At 63.9% G+C, this 6455-nt stretch overlaps 1 pseudogene; it reads right to left on the bottom strand.

Annotated features, from left to right (window-relative positions):
• Positions 1–462: 462 nt before the first annotated feature.
• LOC149119404 (caytaxin-like) lies at positions 463–6033 on the bottom strand (annotated as a pseudogene).
• Between the last annotated feature and the right edge of the window lie 422 nt (positions 6034–6455).

The following is a 6455-nucleotide window of genomic DNA, read 5'->3' as shown; positions in this document are numbered from 1 at the left end:
CTTTTCCAAGAAGTGTTTCCCTAGGCCAATGTCTTGCAGAGTTTCTCCAATGTTCCTTAGTAATTTGATAGTCCTCTAGGTTTAGGACATTGATCCATTTTGAAGGATTTTGTGTAGATGTAGGGTAGGGGTCTTATTTCTTACTTCTGCATGTAGAGACCCAGTAGTCCCAAAACATTTGCTGTAGAGACTGACCTTGCTGCAGGGATTGATTTTAGCTCCTTTGTCAAATTTAAGTTGGTTGGAGGCCCATGGATTTATTTTAGGTGTTTCTATTCTGTTCCATTGGTCTAATGTTTTACCTCTTTTTTTCTTTTTCATTTTTGTCAGTACCAGACTTTTGATTATAACTGCACTGTAGTATGTCTTGAAAACAAAAGCTTCCTACAAGCCAAGGGCAGCTGAGGGCCTGGGTGGATCAGAGTGTGGAGCACCCCAGGCAGTGCGCCCACACCCACGCCCTCACCAGCCGAGGCCCAGCATCCTGCGCCAGGTGTGGCGCCATTCAGAAAAGTATCATGTAGTCCTCGGCCACCAGGAGCTCCAGGTTGCTATTGACTTAGCTGCGTGGGGCAGCGGGTCGGGTTCAGGGTGGCCGCGCCCAGCCCGGGCCTCCCCCGTGGGCCTCAGGGATCGGGGTCCCCCCTCGGGCGAGACGTGGGGCTTGAAGGAGAGGGCCGCGGGCTCTGGGGAGGGGCGGGGGTCTCTGGGAAGGGTCGGGGGCTCTGGTGGAGGGGGCCCACGGGCTCTGTGGAGGGTGCCTCAGGCTCTGGGGAGGGTCAGGGGGCTCTGGGAAGGGTCGGGGGATCTGGGGCAGGGGTCGTGTTCCAGCCCCTTGGGCCCCCTCTGGGCGGGCCTTGGGGGTGGACATGACCACCCAGCTCAGCACACCGGGTACCTGGGGGTCCCCGCCCCGCTGGCCGCCTGTGCTGGGTGGAACTCTGGGGGTCCAGGAGTGAGAGTGGCAATGATGGACAACTGTCACTCATCCTCCCCGTGAAACTGTGACCTGGGGCCGGGGACTGAGCCTGTCCGGGCGGCTGCGGGTGTGGATGTGGTGGGCGCCCGGCCTGTGGCTGCGGCGTGGGAGGCGGTGGCGGGTGTGACCGGCGTGTGGTGGTGGTGGTGGTGACAGACGTGTGATGGGGATCAGGGTGGTAGTGTTGGTGCTCACGGTAGTGTTGGTGGTGATGATGAAGGTGATGGTAGTGTTGGTGATGGACATGTGTGGTGGAGGCAGCAGCTGCCGAGACAGGGGTCCAGGGGAAGGCCCAGGCTTGGTGAGTGGGGCCAGCAGGGCAGAGAGCCTGGGTGAGCAGCCACGCCCCGCGCCTGCCCTGCCCCGCCCACCCCGCCCCGCCGCCTGCTCACAGGACAGGTTCTCCATGACACAGTGGTAGTCAGCGCAGCTGCTGTTGGGGAGGAAGCAGGAGGTGAAGACGATGATGGCGTTGAGGCCCTCGCCGTGGTTGCCTGGGGAGAGGCGGCCGAGGGCGGCCGTCTCAGAGCTCGGAGCCATGCAGGCTCCACCCTCCGCTGTGGTGGGGCATGGAGGGGCTGCCAGACTGGCAGGGGGGCCAACCTCCAACCTCCGGGGTGACCACGGGTACAGGGGGTGGTCCGACCTCCGGGGTGACCACGGGTATGGGGGGGGTCCGACCTCCAGGGTGACCACGGGTTCAGGAGGGGTGACCTCCGGGATGACCATGGGTACAGGGGTCCGACCTCCGGGGTGACCACGGGTACAGGGGTCCGACCTCCGGGGTGACCACGGGTACAGGGGTCCGACCTCTGGGGTGACCACAGGTACGGGGGTGGGTCGACCTTTGGGGTGACCACAGGTATGGGGGGGTCCGACCTCCGAGGTGACTACGGGTACAGGGGTCAACCTCCGTGGGTGAGCACAGGTACCCGGGGACCTCACCTCCGTGCGTGACCACCTTCATGTGCAGCTGGATCATGTGCAGGTCGATGCGGTGCTCCTGCTCCCCGATGATGACTGTGAGCCACAGGCACCCATTGGCCGCACCGCTGTCCTCTGCCACGCCGTCCCCAAACAGGTCCGCGCTGTCCCTAGGCATGTTCTTGCCGGGGGCCACCGGGGTGTCATCTGGAAACAGCACCCCTGGGCTGGATGCGCTGGCCTCTCGCGGCTGCCTTCCTTCTCCCGATCTGGCCGCCTGTGCCCTGACAGGACCTGGCTCAAGTGCCAACTCCTCCAGAAAGCCTTCCGAGATTGCGCCTCCCGGACATTTGACTCCTAACACTTCCTGGGTCTCTTGCCCCTTAACTGACGCGAGCAGCCAGAGGGCCTGGGGGTTCATGGTGTGCTACTCCGTATCCCCCACCCCTGGGCAGAGCCACCTTGCTGACAGCAGTGGGGGAACTGGGGTCCACAGCTGTGCCATGGGAGTCAGACCCAGCTCCCTTCCGGTCACTCCCCAGACCTGCCATGCTAGGGCGGGAGCGCCATCCGGGCCCCCTGGATCTGCCGTGCTGGGGCGCGCAAGCGCCATCAGGGTCTTCCGGTGCTGGCCGGGAGCACCCGGGCCACCCATGCAGGCTGAGTCCAGAGCAGAGCTGGGGAGGGACCCAGGACCTGATGGGGGAAGCGGGAGCCCTCCTGGCCTGCCCTGCCCTGGAGTCCCGCACACAGCGCTCCCGCCTCGGGCTCTCAGGCTCTCGGGCTCTTGGGCTCTGCTCGGCCGCTGAGCGCCGGGCGCCATCCTCGCTCTGCTGGGGGCCGCGTCCAGTGGGGACCTCGGGACCCATGTTTGGGGAGGAGATTGAGACAGGGGCATCCTGGGTCAGACTGGATTCGGATCCAGCTCCCTGCCCATGCGCTCCCTGGGGGCAGCGGTGAGGGCTCAAGTGCCGGGGGCCCTGCACCCGCGTGGGAGACCCAGATGGAGCTCCTGCTCCTGGCTCCAGCCTGGCCCAGCGCCGACCGTTGTGGCCATGTGGGGAGTGACCCAGCGGATGGGAGCGTGCTTGCTCGCTCGCTCTCTCTCTCTGACTTTGCGTTTCAAATAAATCAGAAAAGCAAATGAAAACCTAGGAAGAGTGCGATTGTCAGAGAGGATCTGTTTACTGCTCTCCGAAATCCTGGAGGGAAGTCCCTCCTGCTTCCTCCCTGGGCCCCGCCCCCACCTGCCGCTCCTTGCTGGCCGTGACCGTGAGATTGTCCCACACGCGTGGACATCAGACCTGGCCGATCCTGCTCCGCGTGTCCCGCCAGAGCCCTCACTGTGGCCATTGGGGTTGTGAGACCTGCGCCTGCCTCCCTCTCCCCTAGCTCCTGCTCGGCCACTCCACCCCTCACCACCCCCCAGGCCTGTGCCGGGCATCCTTTCCAAGGACCCCACTCGGTTACCCTGGCCAGAGCTTCCACCTCCCCGGCAGTGTGGACAAGGGGCCGGGTCGTCCTGAGCTCCCTAGGATTGGAGCAGCGTCCCTGCTCCCTGCTCCGTGCCAGCCACACCCACACTCCGCCCTGCCCTCGGTGTCATGGCTGCCCACGCCTGTGGGCAGAGCCGTGTCACCTCCCGCCACGTCCCCGCTGTGTCGCCCCACGTCCCCAGCGCCCAGAGCAAGCGCTCGAAAAGCTGGGCAGGCCGCGGGCCGTGGTCCCCTTCGAGGATCTTGGGGAAGACCCGCGCGGTGGCGACAGGTGCAGGTGCGCATGAACCCCGCGCCATTCCGTGGCCCCCGCGGACCCCGCACCCCGCGCCCGTGGCCAAGACTGGGACAGCCCCGTGGCCCTTACCTTCCCACTCCAGCTCATTGCCGTTGCCCAGGAACTCGAGCGAGTCCATCTCGTCGGGGGTCTCAATGTCCACGTTCATGTCCAGGTTGTCGGTGTGTCCAGGAAGTCGTTGGACAGCGGGGAGCCCTCGCTTTGGTCCAGCGAGATGCTGATCTCCGGGGCCACCAGGGTCTTGCATTTCTCTGGTAGGGTCGGTTGAAGTTCAGTGCACCGGGAGGGGCTGGGGAGAGGCCGACAGAACCTGTGGCCCCTCGCACTCCCCCCACCCCACTGCCCTGCCTGGCAGAGGAGGCGGAGTGGCAGGGCCGGGGTGGGGCAGCCGTGGCCACCCCCTGGCACCTGCGGGGCAGTGGGTGGGCACTGGCTGCAGCAGTGAAGGCGCTGCGGGTCCCGGCTCTGCATCCAGCCAGCCCCAGCCAGCCCCCGTGCTTGCGCACCCTGGGCCCCTGCACCACCCCTGTGACTCCATGGAGCTCCTGGCTCCCGGCTTCAGCCTGGCCCAGCCCTGGCCGTCTGGTGTCTGGGGAGTGACCTAGCAGGCAGGGGTCTCTGTCTCTGACTTTGCCTGTCTCCCATTTAAATAAATACATAGAAAAATGTAAGAGGTGCATCCTGGCAGAAAATGGTCAGGTCATCATTCTGTGCATGTGCTCAGCACTGTGGACTCAGGAGTGGCCTGGTAGGGAGGTTACCGTCCTGCCCGGAGGGCACCTGAGTCCCAGACATTGCCTGGCTGAGACAGGCAGGAGGCAGAGCCCCCCTCTCAGACGGGGCTCAGTGGGAAGCGGGCTGGGCTTGGGGGGCTGTGTGTGTGTCACGCCAGCATCACTCCTCTCCTTGTAGGGGCCAAGGGAGGGCCCAGCAGTGACCCTGACACTGAGGGCTCATCCCTGCCTGGGAGGCACTGACCCCTCAGAGTGGCCATATGGCAGTGAGGACAGATTGGAGCCAGAAGGTCACCCTCAAGCCTCACACGAAAGGGACCCACCCTGAAAAGTAAAACCCAACGCATCTGCCCCCCCCAGGCTTTGGAGTTATGTGTGTGTGTGGGGGGGGGGTGTTGCTTCCCTCTACATGGAGCTGCCTGCCCAGGAGCAGTAACTCCGGTTTCGTGGTCCCTGGCTGGAGAGGAATTCTAGCCCAGGATAATCAAACCCGAGTCTTGCGCCCCTGATTCCGATGGGATTTGGGGGCCTGAACTTGATGCTGAGTGACTGCGGGCAGATGGTGCCTGCACACCTGCCCAGGGCAGGGGCTGCCATGGGCCCCCTCTTTGCGGCAGCCACACCCCACATCATGAGGCTGGGGCAAGTCCTGGAGGGCAGCAGGGAGGGCTCCCCTGTGGGCATCGCCGTGGCCATCTGGGGACTGAACAGGCAGTGGGGGTTCCCTGTCTTGGCTGCTCAAATCTAATAAAGTCTTGAAAATGTTTTAAAGATTATTTGGGTGCAAAACGGCCTGCAGCCCACACACTTTCCCAGCATGCACTGTCCTCGCCCTGCGGGGGGGGGGTTGTTGTGGGGGTGCACGTGGGTGTGGAGGCCCAGGGAGAGGCCACCTGCAAGCCCTGCCCCGGGGATTCGGGCCTTTCTCTCCTGGGCCCTCGGCTGATTAAAGGAAGCCCAGGCATGTTCTAAGTCCACGGATTTAAACATCCTTAAAGTTGTATTCATTCACTTACCTACCTTATCTTTCTGCAAGGCAGAGTGACAGAGGGGTCTTTCACACACTGGTTCACTCCAGTGCCTGTAGCCAGGGCTGGGCCAGGCCAAGGCCGGGAGCTTGGAGCTCCATCCGGGTCTCCTGTGCGGGTGGCAGGGGCACCGGCACTTGAACTGTCACCACTGCCTCGCAGGGTGTGGACTGGCAGGGAGCTGGCAACAGCAGTGAGAGCCCGGCACTGGACCCAAGGGCTCCACTGTGGGACAGGGGAGCAGCCTGTGGGGTGGGGGCGTGGCCTGGGCCGGGGTCGTGGCCTATGGGTCAGGGGCATGGCCTGTGGGCTGGGGAGCGGCCTTTGGGCTGAGTGCCAGCCCCGTGTCACCTCTTTGACCCTTACAAGCTCACTTCCTGTGATTCGCAGCTGAGGAATGGGCGGAGGCACAGACAGGCTGAGTAACTGGCTCAAGCACGCGCAGCCAGGTCCCCGCGGACCCTCCCCCGCAGGCCCTGGAGCTGGGCAGCCCCCTTCCCTTCAGGGCCTCTGGGATCTGCTGGCCCAGTCCCGGCAGAGCCATGCCTGGCACGCGCAGAAACTTAAAGGCCATGTCCGCTGTCCCGCTGCGGAGCGACTCCGTCTCTGTGTCTTAGCGGAGCAACCTGCACCCTCGGCTGGGGCCGGGCAGTGCCGCCGGAACGTCCAGCCAGAAGAGGGTGGTGTGGCCAGGCGGGGTCCGGCAGAGGGGGTTCAGACAAAACAAGAACAGAGCGCACTTAGCGTTGGGCCCGAGTGCCTCTCTGCTTGGGGCAGAGCACAGGGAGCCCGCACACAGGCTGGGAGTCGCAAATGCGCCCAACCTTGGGAGCTTTGGCCCAGACAAAGCCAGGCTGCTCAGGCCCTTGGGAATCTAAGTGGAATCCTCTGCGCTGGGCCTGCAGCCTTGGTTCTTGGAGTTTTGTGTTCTCTTTAGCTCATGCTCAGTGTGAGAGGCAGAGCTCGAATCCACTGGGTCACCCCCGGGTGCCTGGG

Source organism: Oryctolagus cuniculus, chromosome Y (assembly GCF_051225735.1).
Source record: "Oryctolagus cuniculus isolate XC-2025 breed Fujian yellow rabbit chromosome Y, ASM5122573v1, whole genome shotgun sequence".
Taxonomy (NCBI): Eukaryota; Metazoa; Chordata; class Mammalia; order Lagomorpha; family Leporidae; genus Oryctolagus; species Oryctolagus cuniculus.
This window is presented reverse-complemented; position numbering and strand designations above follow the sequence as displayed.